Source organism: Xyrauchen texanus, chromosome 1 (assembly GCF_025860055.1).
Source record: "Xyrauchen texanus isolate HMW12.3.18 chromosome 1, RBS_HiC_50CHRs, whole genome shotgun sequence".
Classification (NCBI taxonomy): Eukaryota; Metazoa; Chordata; class Actinopteri; order Cypriniformes; family Catostomidae; genus Xyrauchen; species Xyrauchen texanus.
In genome coordinates this window covers 54,343,709-54,360,286 of record NC_068276.1, presented here as the reverse complement: position 1 = coordinate 54,360,286, position 16,578 = coordinate 54,343,709, and positions in this window count along the sequence as shown.

Sequence of the window (16,578 nt, the reverse complement as noted above, 5' to 3'; positions counted from 1 at the left end):
TTAAAGTTTTAGCATCAAAAAAGTTCTACATCAGCTTTGAAGTCTTTGTGAAAGTTGCAACATTTAAGTCTCTCGTCCAGACCTTCAGAGATGGGTCACTTCCTGGGATTTTCTCAATCCCTTTAATGCCACTGCCGAATGCCTACTGAGTAAGTAAACTCGTCGCACTCCCAGTCTTGTCCTTTCAGTCTGAGAGAGAAACCTTTCCCAGAACCTTTCCGATCAGACACAGAGAGCCATGTATTACACTTATGCAGAGGTTTTGTTTCCCAACCCAAACATACAAACTGTGTTGGCAGGAGAGGCTACATACATAGACTATGTCCCATCATTACAGTCAGAGAAAATGTTTCCCAATTATTACCGTTTAACTATACTCATAATCGTTCTTGCAATAGATTGTCCCCCTCAGGAGAAGAGGGTATTTCCCATGAGTCACTGATTTTGACATGCGCACATAACAATGATGTTATAATGTCATATATTGAGGGTGAGACCAATTAAACCTTCTGAAATCTGCATCCAAGTTATGTATTAGTCAAATACCTTTACTAAGTACATGCTTTCTTTGGCCAGAAACAAACTTTACGTTTACATTTATGCATTTGGCAGACACTTTTATCCAAAGCAACTTACAGTGCACTTATTACAGGGACAATCCCCCAGAGCAACCTGGAGTTAAGTGCCTTGCTCAAGGACACAATGGTGGTGGCCGTGGGGTTCAAACCAGCGACCTTGCTGATTAACAGACCTGTGCTTTAGCCACTACACCACTACTACGCAGGTATGCATGCTTAAATGCAAGTGCATGACCAACGCACTGCCAGCACGCGGTCTGGGGGTGAACATGCTGCTGGAGGTGTGTTCTTGTATTACTGTGTTGGGACCAAACCTCAGTACTAAAGGGGGCTATAGTGCCATTAAACTAGGTGTGTTATTATTCAGGTAAATTGCTATAAATAATTTGACTTTAATTTGCTTACTCAGCAGTATTCTCTTCAGGCATACATGACACTATATAAGGAGAAAAGGGTGGTGGAGAAGAAATTGTGCACAAATTTCATTGGTTCTTATGAAAGTGAACACATTTTGAGATCGGTCTTTTGCCCCACACTTTGAGAACCACTGAGCTCAAGGTATGATAAATTGCATGATTGCAGTCTTGGTTATGCAATATTCAATAAATACTTGGAATTTTTGAGGATCTCTTTGAAAGGACTGTGGCAGGGCGGAGGGCGGGGCCGGGTCGTGATTATACACACCCGGTCCCTTATCAGGCTAATCAAGCCTCAGAGAGGGATAAAGGCCGATGGCAGACGGTGGTGCGATGAGTGTGCGATCGTTTATGGGCACGTCCGTCATGTGTGTGTGTTTGTGTAGTTTGTTTAAGTTTATTATTAAAATATTATTTATGTTATCAAGCCGGTTCTCGCCTCCTTCCCGGGTTTCGGCACCAGTGTAAAGAAGTTCAATGGAAAGGTGTAACAGTGTTGTTCCTCGGCCACTCCTCCACCCTCTAACGGACAACATCCGCACCTCTCCGGGTGGATCGGAGGCAGACCTCCAGCCCCTGGCGGACGGAACGCCCCGCCGCGTTCTTGGGGAACAGAAGAGGTCTCCCCCACCCCTGGCAGAGGTTCTCCCGCTCCAGGCGGTCGGCAGCGAGCCCCTCCCCGCTCCCCGTTTCAGCGGCTGGTAGGGGACTCCTCCACCCCTTACCGCTCCAGGCGGTCGGTTAGGAGCCCCTTCTCCCCTCGCGGTCAGCGGCCGTCGTCCGCTTCCAGGCGGCTCGGCTCCTCGTCCCCCCACAGATGGCCACGGCTGCTCCGTTGGGGTGGACGGTAGTTGCAAGAACTCTACTATGGCGTATCCCTCCTCCTTCCCGGATTTAGGCACCAGTGTAAAGAAGTCAATGGAAAGGAGGAGGTGAGAACCGGCTTGTCAATATAAATAATATTTTAATAATAAACTTAAACAAAAGACAAACACACACGCAACGGACATATCCGTAAACGATCGCTCTCTCATCACACTACCGTCTGCCATCGGCCTTTATCCCTCTCAGAGGCTTAATTAGCCTCATAAGGGACCGGGTGTGTATAATCACGACCCGGCCCCGCACTCCGCCCTGCCACAAGGACTTAATAGTTGTCTCTGTTTGAAGTTCAGTTGATGTTCTATTCATTCACTCTGAATGACAACATAATAAACAGTACATGGGCCTCAAAAGAAGCCAATGTATCAGAGTCTTTTCAAAGCCCATTCTGTAGACGCCAACATACGTATTTAGGAGCTCAAGAGCATATGGTGGCAATAAAAGAACTAACATCCATCAAACAGCACCACAGAACAAGCCACCAGACCATCAATGGTCCAAAAACAGCTTGGGCTCCAGAGATTTAGCTTGTGGTTTTTAACCCACACAGCAGCACTGTGGGGCCCTGATAACAAATACTATAGATGCAAAGACATAGGAGGAATGGAAATGAAATAGAAACAGAAACAGCTAGAATTGAACCACAAGATACTTTCCTCACTAGACAACAGTTTTGATGGTTTGTTGTGTTGGGGACATATTTCTTATCATGAAGAGATGTCAGAAGCCTTTATACTTCATTCTTCCACTTTGAAATGACAACGTTAATTCTAAGATTGGGTAATAAGGAATTTGAACACATTCCCATCGTGCAGTGTTTTTAAACCACAGTTATCTATCTAGATTCATTCTTGATTATCTGCAGAAATCTGGTATTTAAAATAAATTCTGGAAATGCATGTTGTCCCTTTATTAATGGGTTTTTGAGTATGCAATGTTTAGCATAAAGTATCGGACTTCAGTGCTGTATGTGTCATGGACCTTAATAGAAATGAGTGACTTTTGAAGGCTGCATTTGAGGAAAGCTCCAGTAATGGGGTTCCCTGACCTCCGGTGATTTACTGCAGCTCTTCAACAACCCAGACTCCAGCGATACACACTATTTCCTTTGCTTCTGTTTTTGGAATGGCCTGGGTGTCTCTAAGGCACCTAATATTTGACCTGTGGCATGATCTTTAAACAGATCCTTGACAGACAGGAAGACAGGAAGAACTTACTGTACTGTTACAGTTACTGTTATGGTTCAGAAATTTAAAATGTATGTTACTGAACATGATAACAAAAAAACAACAACTGTGTATCACTCTAATACTAAACAATATAAGCTGTGTCCCATATGACGGACTATACACAATGACCTTACAATATAAGCTTTTGAAGTGCAGTATTGTACCAAATGAAACAACTAACGTTTTTACTAGACAGAAGCATTCGCTGTATAACAGCTAATGTAAGTGACATTTCAAATGCATGTGATCGTTTGGTTACGTATGTAACCTCCGTTCCCCGAGGGAGGGAACGACACGTTGTGTCGGAGAAGCGACACTAGGGGTCTCTCTTGAGCGCCGATATTCACCTCTGATCTATGAAAAAGGCCAATGAGAGTTGGCAGCCAGTATTTGCATGTCCCGCCCCGGACATACGGGTATTTAAGCGGCGCAAATACGGGAGTTCATTCAGGATTTTTCTGAGGAGCCGAAATGGTCCGCCACAACAGTGGCTCGGTTCAGTGACATGGCGGAGGAAAGACACAACGTGTCGTTCCTCCCTCGGGAACGGAGGTTACATACGTAACCAAACGTTCCCCTTCTGTCGCCTCTCCACGCTGTGTCGGAGAAGCGACACTAGGGGACCCATTCCAATCTTGCCATGTGCTGAACCGTGTACGTGAACTGCCGATACAGAGGCGGGCAGGGATTCATCCAGTGCCACGCATCGCCTGTACCCGGCTGCACGTACTCTTCCCCAATGCCCCATACTGAACATCGGGATCCTTCTAGTTACCCTGGGAGGGGAACAAGGCGATGTTTGCCAACATGGGAACGGGCCAGCCTGGCTGGGCCTCTTTCTCTCTATGTTTCTCGCGATAGAGCAATCACGGCCGGGCCCTTACATGCATATAGGGAAGGGGTCTTACCCAGACCCTGCGGAGACCACACCTGCCCTTTTTCTTGGGGAGGAAAAGTGGTAGACACGCCACACGGCCGCCTTAGGGCTCGTGGTGGAAAGTATGGTGCGGTGGTAGATCCCAGCCTCGAAGGGGAGTTGCTACAGCATGGCGACCGGGCAGCTGTAACTGCCTAAGGGAGACACGGGGTCCGCCGTAAGGGGACAGAACCGTGGAAATACACACAGGGGCGCCCGCACAGGTGGCCTTCTACTTTACCTGTGGAGCACCTATACCAGTACAGGGTAGCCATCAGGGTACCCGCGAGTGGCTTGGGTCGGCGAAGTTCCTCCGCTGAACCGCGGACCCGAGGGCTGGGGAGGAATCGACCAGGGGCCCGACTCGGAGTGGGGCGCCCTGGGAAGAAGGCGCACTACTTTACCTTGACGCCAGGAAAGGGCGCTGGGCGCAAGCTGATCCACCCGCCGGTCGGTCTCACGCGTTACCGAAGTTCTACGGGCTCGACCTGAGAAAACACGAGACGCTAACCGACTCAACGCCGAGGTTGTAAAACCTCGCGAAGGTGTTGGGTGTTGCCCAACCCGCTGCTCTACAGATGTCTGCTAGGGAGGTGCCCTTGGCCAGTGCCCACGAGGACGCAACACCCCTTGTGAGTGAGCTCGGACCCGTACGGGTAGGGGCACAGCCTGGGTGTGATAAGCCAGTGTGATGGCATCGACAACCCAGTGGGCGAGCCTCTGTTTGGAGACGGCATTCCCTTTCTGCCGCCCCCAAAGCAGACAAAGAGCTGCTCAGAGCGCCTGGTGCTCTGTGTGCGGTCTAGGTAAATGCGCAGGGCGCGCGACTGGACACAGCAACGAAAGGGCTGGGTCTGCGTCCTCCCGGGCAGCTTGCAGGTTCACTACCTGATCTCGGAATGGTGTGGTAGGAACCTTGGGCACATAGCCCGGTCACGGTCTTAGGATCACAGACGTATCTGCCGGACCGAACTCCAGGCAAGTGTCGCTGACAGAGAACGCTTGCAGGTCCCCCGACCCTCTTAATGGAGGCGAAGCGATCAGCAGGGCCGTCTTAAGAGAGAGGGCCCTGAGTCCAACTGATTCGAGCGGCTCGAAGGGAGGTCTCTGGAGTCCTGCCAAGACTACCGAGAGATCCCAGGAGGGAACTAGGCCTGGCCGGGAGGGATTCAACCTCCGGCGCCTCTCAGGAACCTGAGGATCAGGTCGTGCTTACCCAAAGACTTGCCGCCTACAGGATCGTGGTGGGCGGCGATAGCGCAACATACACCTTGAGGGTGGACGGGACAGCCTCCTGTCCAGCCTCTCCTGTAGGAACAGAAGCACTGACCTAATCGCAGCATCTCTGTGGGTCTTCGGCTCGGAAGAACACCAATCTGCGAACAAGCGCCACTTTAGGGCGTAAAGGTGCCTGGTAGAGGGAGCTCTGGCTTGGTTGATGGTATTCACAACGGTCGCCAGTAAGCTGGCTAGCTCTTCCGCGTCCCGTCCAGGGACCAGATGTGGAGGTTCCAGAGGTCTGGGCGCGGGTGCCAGAGTGTGCCCCGTCCCTGAGAGAGGAGGTCCTTTCTCAGGGGAATTCGCTAGGGAGGAGCTGTCGCGAGGAGCCTGAGTTCCGAGAACCAAGTCCGAGTGGGCCAGTAGGGGGCCACCAACGTGACTTGCTCCTCGTCCTCCCTGACCTTGCACAGCACCGGTGCAAGAAGGCTCACTGGGGGAAATGCGTACTTGTGCAGCCCCGAGGGCCAGCTGTGTGCCAGCTGCCTGTCCCGAGGGGAGCCTCTGTTAGGGCGCACCAGAGCGGGCAGTGGGAGGTTTCCTGGGCGTGAACAGGTCTACCTGGGCCTTGCCAAACCGCTCCCAAATCAGCTGGACCGACTGGGGTGAAGCCTCCACTCCCGCCGGGCAGGCGTTGTCGTGATAGCGCGTCCGCTACGACGCTGAGCTTGCCGGGACGTGAGTGGCACGCAGCTGACTTGAGTCGCTGCTGGCTCCATAGGAGGAGACGGCGGGCGAAGTTGTGACATGTGGCGGAGCGCACGCCTTGGCAATTTATGCACGCCACCACCGTGGTGCTGTCCGATCTCATGAGGACATGTTTGTCCCGAACTAACGGGAGGAACTTCCTGAGAGCAAGAAGGATGGTCAGCAACTCCAGGCAATTGATGTGCCAACGCAGCGGGCCCCTTTCCAACGGCCCGCTTCTGCGTGCCCGCTGCACACGGCACCCCACCCGACCGGAGGCGCCGGTTGTGACCAGGACGCGCCGGACACCTGCTGCAGGGGCACTCCTGCCCGTAAAAAGCAGAGGTCTGTCCAGGGTCGGAGTGTTTTGAGGCAGGCGGGGTGATCCTACCCGATGCATGCCGCGGTGCCATGCGTGTCTTGGGACTTGAGTCTGGAGCCAGTGCTGGAGTGGTCTCATATGCATCAACCCCAGCGGCGCGACCGCCATGGAGGACGCCATATGCCCCAGGAGCCTCTGGAAAAGTTTTAGAGGGACCACTGTGCCTGGCTTGAAGGAAGCGAGGCAGTCCAGCACCGACTGAGCACGCCGCTCATGAGACGTGCTGTCATTGAGACTGAGTCTAACTCCAACCCGAGAAAAGAGATGCTCTGAACCGGAGTGAGCTTGCTCTTTTCCCAGTTGACCTGAAGCCCCAGCGGCTGAGGTGCCAGAGCACCTGGTCTCTGTGTGTGCATAGTAACTCTCGAGAGTGTGCTAGGATGAGCCAGTCGTCGAGGTAGTTGAGAATGCGGATGCCGGCTACTCGTAGCGGGCAAGGGCCGCTTCTGCGACTTTCGTGAAGACGCGAGGGACAGAGACAGGCCGAAGGGGAGGACTTTGTACTGAAACGCCTGGCCGTCGAACGCGAACCGTAGGAAGGGTCGGTGTCGTGGCAGAATTGAGACGCGGAAGTACGCTGCCCTTCAGGTCCACCGCTGCGAACCAATCTAGATGCTGAACGCCAGCCAGAATATTTCTCTGCGTAAGCATTTTGAACGGGAGTTTTAACAAGGCCCGATTGAAAACTCGCAAGTCCAGGATTGGTCGTAAGTCACGCTTTCTTGGGTACAATGAAGTAAGGGCTGTAGAAACCCTTCCTCATTTCGGTTGGAGGGACGGGCTCTACCGCGCTCTTGGCTAAGAGGGTCGCGATTTCGTGCGCAGGGAACTGGCGTGCTCGCCGTGTACTGCTGAAAGCGGACGCTCCTGAAGGGGGCGGAGCCGGGCAAACTGAATTGGCGTAACCGAAGTCGAATGGTCCGTGCAGCCAGCGTGATGCGTTGGGAAGCTGAAAGCCATGCTTCCCAGCTCTGGCGCTTAGGGGCACCAAAGGGACGAGTATTTTGGACGTACCGGGCGGGCCTCGCGAGCGGGCGGAACAGGTAATGCAGCGTCGGGCGGCTTCGTTGCGGCCTGAGGCTGAGGTGCTGAGAATAGACTCAAAGCACTTACCTTGCTCCGCTGCCCGGCAGGGGCGGGTTCTTGACTGAGGAGGAGGTCTGATGTTGGCGCCCTCTGGACTCGCTCTGAACCGGCCGGCCGGGGACAGTCGTGGGCAGGCGGAAGGCGGGATCGCCGCGTCCGTGTACCGGACTGTTGTGATCTGAAAGCACATTGCCGTGAAAACGGCATTTGCGGGCCAGGTGACCCAGAGGCAAAGGAAATAGCTCTTTTATTGAGAATGTGGGTACCACAGCCCCCGCCAGGGGTGTGGCAAATGAAAAACAAAGGATTCTCCTCCCGCCCTCCACCGGGGACGGAGCGGTCTTACCACCTCCAGAGCTAACGCCTTCGGCTCTGGGTCGGCTGTCTCAGGAACGCTTGGGAGCCTTCCGGGTCCTGGAGGGGTTCGTGGAGACAGGGGCGCGCGCCGCCTGCGGAGTGCTCGACGCTGGGGCTGAGAGCTGGGCCCGGGTTGAGGCGGAGCAGGAGCTGGTTTCCTCGCAGGGGACGCCTCGGCGGGCAGACGGGGCAGGGCCCGTGAGCGGCAGGTCTGCGGCGGGGCATGATGTGCGAAATGGCCTCCGCCTGCTTCTTCACCGCGGAGAACTGTTGGGCGAAGTCCTCGACGGTGTCACCGAAAAGGCCAATCTGGGAGACAGGTGCGCCCAGGAAGCGGTTTTTGTCAGCCTCACGCATCTCGACCAGGTTGAGCCAAAGATGGCGTTCCTGGACCACTAGGGTGGCCATCGCCTGTCCGAAGTGCCTGCGCTGTGGCCTTCGTCGCTCTCAGGGCGAGGTCGGTCGCTGAGCGCAGTTCCTGCAGCACATCAGGATCAGGTCCACCCCGTGCATGTTTCTGAGAGCTTTGGCCTGGTGGACTTGCAGGAGGGCCATCGCATGCAGGGCGGAGGCAGCGCGTCCAGCCGTAGTGTAGGCCTTCGCGTTAGCGAGGATGTTGTCCTACAGGGCTTGGACGGGAGTACGGGCGACCCCGCCAGGAGGTAGGGCTACCGGGCATAGATGGTGCGCAACTGCCCTATCAACCTGGGGAATCGCGTCATACCGCGGGCGCCTCCGCCGTCGAGGGTGGAGAGAGTGGAGCGGGTGGCACCTAGACGAGCGGAGAGCGGGGCTCTCCACGTAGACGCCAGCTCATCATGCACCTCCGGAAGAAAGGGACCGGGGGATGCGAGGTCGCGAACGCGCGCTGCCCCCAGGAACCAATCATCCAACCGAGAAGGCTGTGGGGAGGATGGAGGGTTCCAGTCCAACCCCACGCCAAGGCGGCCTGGGCAAGCATGTCGGACATCTGAGCTGCCGGCCTCAGCCTGGGCCTGCTGGCCCGGCGGCAGTCCAGGGGAGTCCTCGGCATCAGACACCGCGACTCTCCGATGCAGCGGCGAGCTCATCTGCTTCGGACTCGGGAGGATAGACAGCCGGGCCGTGAGGCGAAGCCGCTATCGCCGCGAAGCATGGACGGAGACCAGCGAGCGTGTCGGGAACGGGAGGTTCGTGGGGGCTACCCGGCGAAACTGCACCCGCTGCCACCCCAAATCGCCTCCAGCGCCAACCGCACCGCCCTTAATCCCGTGGGAAGAAGGAGCAATGCGGGTGCAGCTGGGGTGGCTTGCTTTCTGTTGAAAGCGAGCCGCGATCGCTAACGTGGTCATGGTCATGTTCTCGCAGTGAGAACATGAACCATCCACAAACGCCGCCTCGGTGTGATCGTGGCCCAAACACACGAGACAGCGCCTGTGGCCGTCTGAAGCAGAGAGCACTCTACCGCATCCAGGAACGACACAGGGGCAGAAAGGCATCTTGAAAAAGACGCATCCTTAAAAGGACGTTCAACGCCGCTGTGTTTGCTCTTTTAGAGAAAATTACTCTTTTAGTAAAAACTCTTTTAATACACAGTGTGTGTGTGTACGTGTTCTGCGCTGTCGGCGCTCAGGGGCAACAATGCATGCCGTGCACTGAGAAGGAGAAAGCCGCTGTTGTGCGCCGTCAAGATCCAACAGCATGCAGATCGTCAGAGGAAAACAGGAACGTTTAAGTGGCGTGTAACTCGCAGCAAACTGCAGACAGACCATCGGCTCCGAAGAAATTTTCTGAATGAACTCCCGTATTTGCGCCGCTTAAATACCCGTATGTCCAGGGGCGGGACATGCAAATACTGGCTGCCAACTCTCATTGGCCTTTTTTCATAGATCAGAGGTGAATATCGGCGCTCAAGAGAGACCCCTAGTGTCGCTTCTCCGACACAACGTGGAGACAGCGACAGAAGGGGAAGTGTCGTTATTAGCTTTAGCGCGTAAGCCAATCTCAACTCGACACTTGTATCTCAAACACCACATATATTCACACAGCATGAGCTGATGGTAAAGTATTCAACTCAGGTGCTGTCCTCAGTGAAGTTTCACTATTGATTCATTCTCCATTTTTTACAGTTGTTTTGTTCCATGATATCTTGCTAAAATGGTACTGAATGATTACCATATTCATATACCATGGTGTTAAAACCCTATCAGGTGTACAGGCTTATATAGGGGAATATGGGGTATTACATATGCTGGTTGGCTTATAAAAAAGTTTAGGGACCTTCTGGTCAAGTGGTAGAATAGGTACAATGAAGTGCTAATTGTAATTTCAGGAGTCTCTCCAATATGAGGCTTGAGGAGAGCGATGAGCACAGATCTAACAACTCAGGGGTAGTTAGAAATAGCTCTTGCACAAGCACTAGCACACTAAATTTAAAATAAATCAATAAAACACTACAGAGCCTAAAGGAAAATATTTTAAGAAATGTTCTCTGTCTTTAAAGTTCTGGCTCTACTACCTGGAGTGTAGGGATGCATATTTTCTTCACATCAATTTTTCCATTGTCCTTAAATTAGTAACCCACTCAAATGAGTTTTGTGATTTTAAAGTGAATGAATTGAAATGTTTCAAGTTGAAGGCTTTCTCTATGTTTCAGTCTGCTGTTCATACACGCAGGCTTGATGAGTGCTGCTGAGCTAGCCTGAGCTCGTTTCCATCATGCAAAGTAGACGATTGATTAATAAAATGTGAATACAGTAAATTAGTCATTCTGTTTCAAATACGCAAGTCACAAGATTAATAAAATAATTACATGTGTTGCTGGAAACATCTGGATCCTTGTTTCTGCTTGTTACATGAGCCATTTTGCTGAGATTTTAGACAGTAAATTGGAGACTGCGGTTGCTGTGAAAGATAGCTTAAAAGTTCTGAAAAGTAAATTGTGGCTGTTAATTATTTCTTATTGACTTTAAGTTTTCTTTTTTATTATTAACAGGGTTCCCACTCTTTTTGACTGATGAAATTCCTTGACTTTTCCATGGCCTTTCCAGTCATTTGGGATTGCTCAGTACAGATTTTTAAAAATCACTTTAATTCAGACATCACATATCAGACATCATAATGGCTTATGAGCAAGTTTTACTCTAAACAAGAGCACAATCCAGCTGATGGGATACTTAAGGCAGAGGAAAACTTAATTTAGACTTTTACAGGCCTGGAAAATCCAGTGGAAATCAAAATTTTTAATTTCCCTTAAAATTATCTTTGAGTAAGGAACTTAAAGAGCCCTGAGTTGGTATTACTACATAGCGGCATAACATAAACTGTACAGAGAAAAACCCCATTAAAACATACCTTTTGTCCTATTTCTGTTTTATATGCAAATACAATTTAATTAAGCCATTCAAATGTTGAACTGACATTGGCTCTGTTGCACTATCAAAGCATTGCTTTACCTTTTTATACATACTATGGTAAACCTGTTTGGAAAAAAATTGGATTGGTGTTTGCTGATGTATTAAGACTAACTATATTGCACCCAAGACAAAAAATGACCAAAAATGGCAATTGCGAGTGAGGTGGCCAGGCTTTGGACCATGGTGTCAACAGCCACCCCCTAGCTCCGCCACTGTACATAGGATTTACCTTCTTTGACATCATGGCTGCTCTTTGACCTGCATTGTCTTGAAAGCCGAGAGATGCAGGCAGACCTCTGTCGAATTTCATTTGACACTGTGATGAGGAGGAGGGCAGGCCCGGCCCCCAATCGGGCTAACCAGCCAAGGAGAGGGATAGAGCCGAGCCAGATGAGGCAGTTGGAGATAGAGAGAGCCACACGCAGATGCCATGTGTGTTTGTTTTTTTTAAGTTTTCATTAAACATTATTTTGACTGTTCAGCCAGTTCCCGCCTCACATACAGACACATCATAACATTACAACCAAATGCCATATCTTTGAGAAGACTTCCCACTCTGAAACACAAATTGATGTGGAAACACAAGTAAGCGTGAGATGCCAGGGAAAGAATAGATGGAAATTTGGCAGCCAACAGCTTACTTTAGTTATTACAACTGAAAGATTCATATGTTGAACAAAAAGAACAAATTATTACTGAGGGATTTCTGACCACTGATTCTCCAATGATGATACAGCAGGTCATCAAGTCATTCAAGACAGTGCATATCCCTTTACTCCACAAAGACTATAAAACTTAATGTGCTGTTCAACAGTAGATCATCCTTGGCTGTTAACTATCTGGACCTTCACAAGTCATACTCAGAGGACAATTTTATTGTTCAGTGGAGGAACCTTATTTGGTATATTTCAGTTATGGTTTGTTGCAACTTTGTTATGTGTGTATATATATATATATATATATATATATATATATATATATATATATATATATATATACCACAGTTAGTTCTGGTCCTCGAATCTGATTGGAGGAGAGATGCTCCATGACCATCAGCACTCCAACGCTTCACTGTGTGTGTATCATTCCACCTTCATGCTGTTCTAAACTAAAGTGTATCTGTTAGGAGTTACTGTCTTTATTTTTGAAATTACATATGTTAGCCAGCAGGTGGTGGAAAAAGATAATTTTTGTGTGTAATATGAGCCAGTTGGTGACGTAAATTGAATCCGTTAATCATTGTTTAAATAGAACTGCGGCTCGTATTACTAATACATTACCAAAGCTAGGAAATAGCTTTAAATGGCTTTAAACTGACAACTTCAGGATTAAGGCTCATGCTGAGACACAACAGACTGATTTATTACAGAACTCAAGTGCTTACCTTTTATCAGAGTTTCCATATTGGATACATACTGTTTAACATGGCGGAGGACATCGCTGTTTCTATAGTGAATGACTCTTGCGCACCAGCTACCGAAATAGAGAGGAACACCCCGCTTGAACATCTGTTTTCCACTGAGAAAGCTGACAGCATCTCTGATTGGTGTGGCAACAAATGATTGCATTCACTCCATCTCTCTCTCTCTCTCTCTCTCTCTCTCTCACACACACACACATACACATACACACACATCCAGCCGTCTCTCTTTGTTCATCCAATAACTTGTTAGAAACAGCACAAGCCATGATACTATTTCTGATGAACACAAATGCGTTTTTATGACCGAACACAGTTTTTCCTATTTTTTTTTAAATATACTTGTTCATTGAACTATTGTATATACGCAATATCACACTCGCAATCGTGCGATATGGCCCTACATCAGCACTGCTGTAATTACCTACGGCACTCGGCCGCAGTGCTGATGTAGGGCCATATCGCACGATTGCGAGTGTGATATTACTTAAATATATATTTATAAATATTTCTAAAACTCCTGAGCAGAATAAAAAGAGTCACAAATGTGACATTTGTTTAAAGTAATAGTATAGAGCCATACAATTGCAGATAACCCACAAATAGCCCAGATAATTTGGTCTTTGGGGTATTTGAAACTAAAAGTTTGAGTTCATTTTGAAATCTTGTACCTTTAATTGAGGACTATTTTTGAAATATCTGATCAGTTTGTGACATTTTTGAAATATCTCACAAAGTTTAAACGAGACACGTGAGATTGAGAGAGCATTTGCACAGCAGAAATATCTGAAAAACCAAAAGGCTCTATTTACCTTACATGGCCTGTAATGCAATATTTCAATGCCATTCTTTTGGCAGACGGTTTAATCCAAAGTGATTTACAGTACATTCAAGGTATCCATTTGAGTAATACAGTATGTGTTTTCCCATGGAAATCTAAATTCAATCCATCTAATCTAATTGTTATCTAGGAGAAACAATAAAGACATAAGATCTCAATAACTGTGCACATACAATCACAGCAACTGCAAATGTGAAACCTCTACACCCAAAGCTGTTCTTTTGCTTGTCAGTTATGTCCAAATCCTGGTAGCATCTTAAAGCATAAAAACAGGAAGTACTTCACAATCATTCTGTAACAACAGCTGTTTGATAAACACAGGCCTGACTAAAGTGACTTAAGCAGCATGTTTAAAAGGCTCAGTGTTATGACAGTATACCTTAAAGGTTCACCCAAATTTGAAAATTGTCTCATCATTTACTCACCCTCATGCCATCCCAGATGTGTATGACTTTATTGCTTCAAAAAGCACATAAAAGCATCATAAAAGTAATCCATATGAATCATATCTTCAGAAGTGATATGATAGGTGTGGGTGAGAAACAGTTCAATATTGAAGTCCTTTTTTGCTAGAAATTCTTCTTCGTGCCCAGTAGAAGGTGATATGCATGAAGAATGCGAATCACCAAAAACACAAGTAACAAGAATGTGAAAGTTAAAGTGGAGATTAACTGTGCGGGGAGAATTTATAGTAAAAAAAAAGGACCTAAATATTGATTGCTTCTGAAGGCACTGTAGTTTTTGGAACTTCAAAATTTTGGCGCCCATTCGTTTGCATCGTATGGACCAAAAGAGCTGAGAAATTCTTCTCAAATCTACATTTTAGTTCAGCAGATGAAATAAAGTCATATATATCTGGGATGGCATGAGGGTAAATGATGAGAGAATTTGCATATTTTTGGAGCTATTCTTTAATAATTCCTACATCTTTTGTCTTAAGCATGAGAAGAAATGTTTAAAGTGCAGAATTGAGCTGCAGTGATGCCCATGTTCAACATCTGATCATGCCTCCAGTCGCTTTGATGTTTAGTCATTAATTATGTTTTTTTTTCTTTACAAACCAACACTTAGTAAAACACATTGTGTGGGCTACACTGTATCAAATAAGCCAGATTTCCCTGTGTTTAGACGATCAGTTGTATTAACTGTTCAGATGGTAAAAATGTGTTCTGGCCAAGCACATAACTGCTAGAACTATTTGTCTCCGATTTGCTTGGAAAGGGCTCTTTGTTTAGTGTCTCTTTGTTCCAACATAGTACTTGCTTTCAGGTGGTTGTATTTGTGCCAAAACTACATTTCATAACTGTTCTTGCATCATACCCCGTGACCCTGACCTACATTTATAGGACTTATAAAGAAGTACCTGCGATTTGAATACTACTACTATTTGTTGTGGAGAGATACTGTAGAAAGACTGTCCAGAGTTGACCCTCAGTACTTGATGATCTATGAAAATAGTTTTTTAGTTTAGAAAGGTTCTAGTGGAATCTTAAAGGAATAGTTCACCCAAAAATGAAAATGCTGCCACAATTTACGCACCCTCCATGATCTCGGTCTGCAGAACATAAAAGGAAGTTTTAATAATCATCACAGGCTGTCTTTTCACTACAACGGCTATAGTTATTGACCGTGCCTCACTTTATAGCTGACCCAAATGACCCAAAAACATCATAAAAGTAGTCCATACGACTCCTGTGTCATATTCAAAGTCTTTTGAAGACACATTTTTAAAGGTTTTTTAATGGGTGAAGGTTTTTAATTTTTTGGGGTGAACTGTTACTATAAAACACCATTGAAGATGTCCCGATTATTGTACATAAACCCAGTGACATGACTAAATATTGAGTCAACACAAGGTAAAAGTCAGTTTATAGTATTAAGGTTTATAGTCATAATTTTTTATTTGTGCAAAAAAAAAAAACAACTATCTTTTTTTGTTTTTTTTAAAGCACAGATAACAGACTTTCATTCTCTTACAATGCTGACTTGAAAAAGCACAAATCAGAATATTTACATATACCAGTTTAAAAGGCTGTACAAACATTTGTGACTTCTCTAACCATATCAATATGTTATGAGGTAACCAATTCCATGAACCAAAAAAAATATTAAAAAACGGAATGTTCTGGGTTCAATACAACTTATGCTCAATTGCCAGCATTTGTGGCATAATGTTGATTACCACAAAATGTTCTTTAAAAGAAGCAAAAATCTGTTACTGTGAGGCACTTACAATTGAAGTGAATGTGGCCAATTTTTGGAGGGTTTAAACAGAAATGTAAAGTTTATAATTTTATAAAAGCACTTGCATTGATTAATTTGTTAAAACGTGTGATTCTTTTGAGCTGTAAAGTTGTTTAAAAATGTAATTTTTATTCAATCGGTTGTTGACATTACATCGTCATGGTAACAGAGTAGTAAAATTGGCCATAACTTAACACAGAAAAGGTTAGTAAGTGATTTTATCACACTTAAATCATGTTTACACACATATCCTTTATGTCTTGTAACTATACATTTGAAAAAAGCTAGTATTTTACCCATTCACTTCCATTGTATGTGCCTCACTGGAACATCGCTTTTGACTTTTCTTCTTTTTTTTAAAGAAAAGTTGGAACTAGTTATAACAATTGGTTGTGGTAATCAACATTATGCCACAAATGCTGTCAATTGAGCTTAACCTGTTTTGAACCCGGAAAATTCCTTTAATAATAATGATAAAAACTATGTAGGAGGGAATGGAGAAAGGGAAAAGCAGCAAGACAGAAGCCTTCAAAGGCTATAGATAAGGTTATACAGCTCCACAGCCCTAAAGTGGGGTATAAGAACATTTACATTTAGTCTAAAACTAAATCCCGGACTCGGATTACATTTATGCAACATTACCCAACTACGAAATACATATTAAGATGAGATGTAGAAATAGTCAGCAGTCCCTTTCCTTTCTGAGGCAAGGCTTTATATGTAATCAGCTTAAAGGGACGGGTCAACCAAAAATGGAAATTATTTCACCACTTACCTTTATGTGGTTCCAAACCGGTGACTTTCTTCTGTGGATCACAAAAGTAGATAAAAAGTAGATCTTTTGTTTTCCTCAGAGGAAAGAAAGTC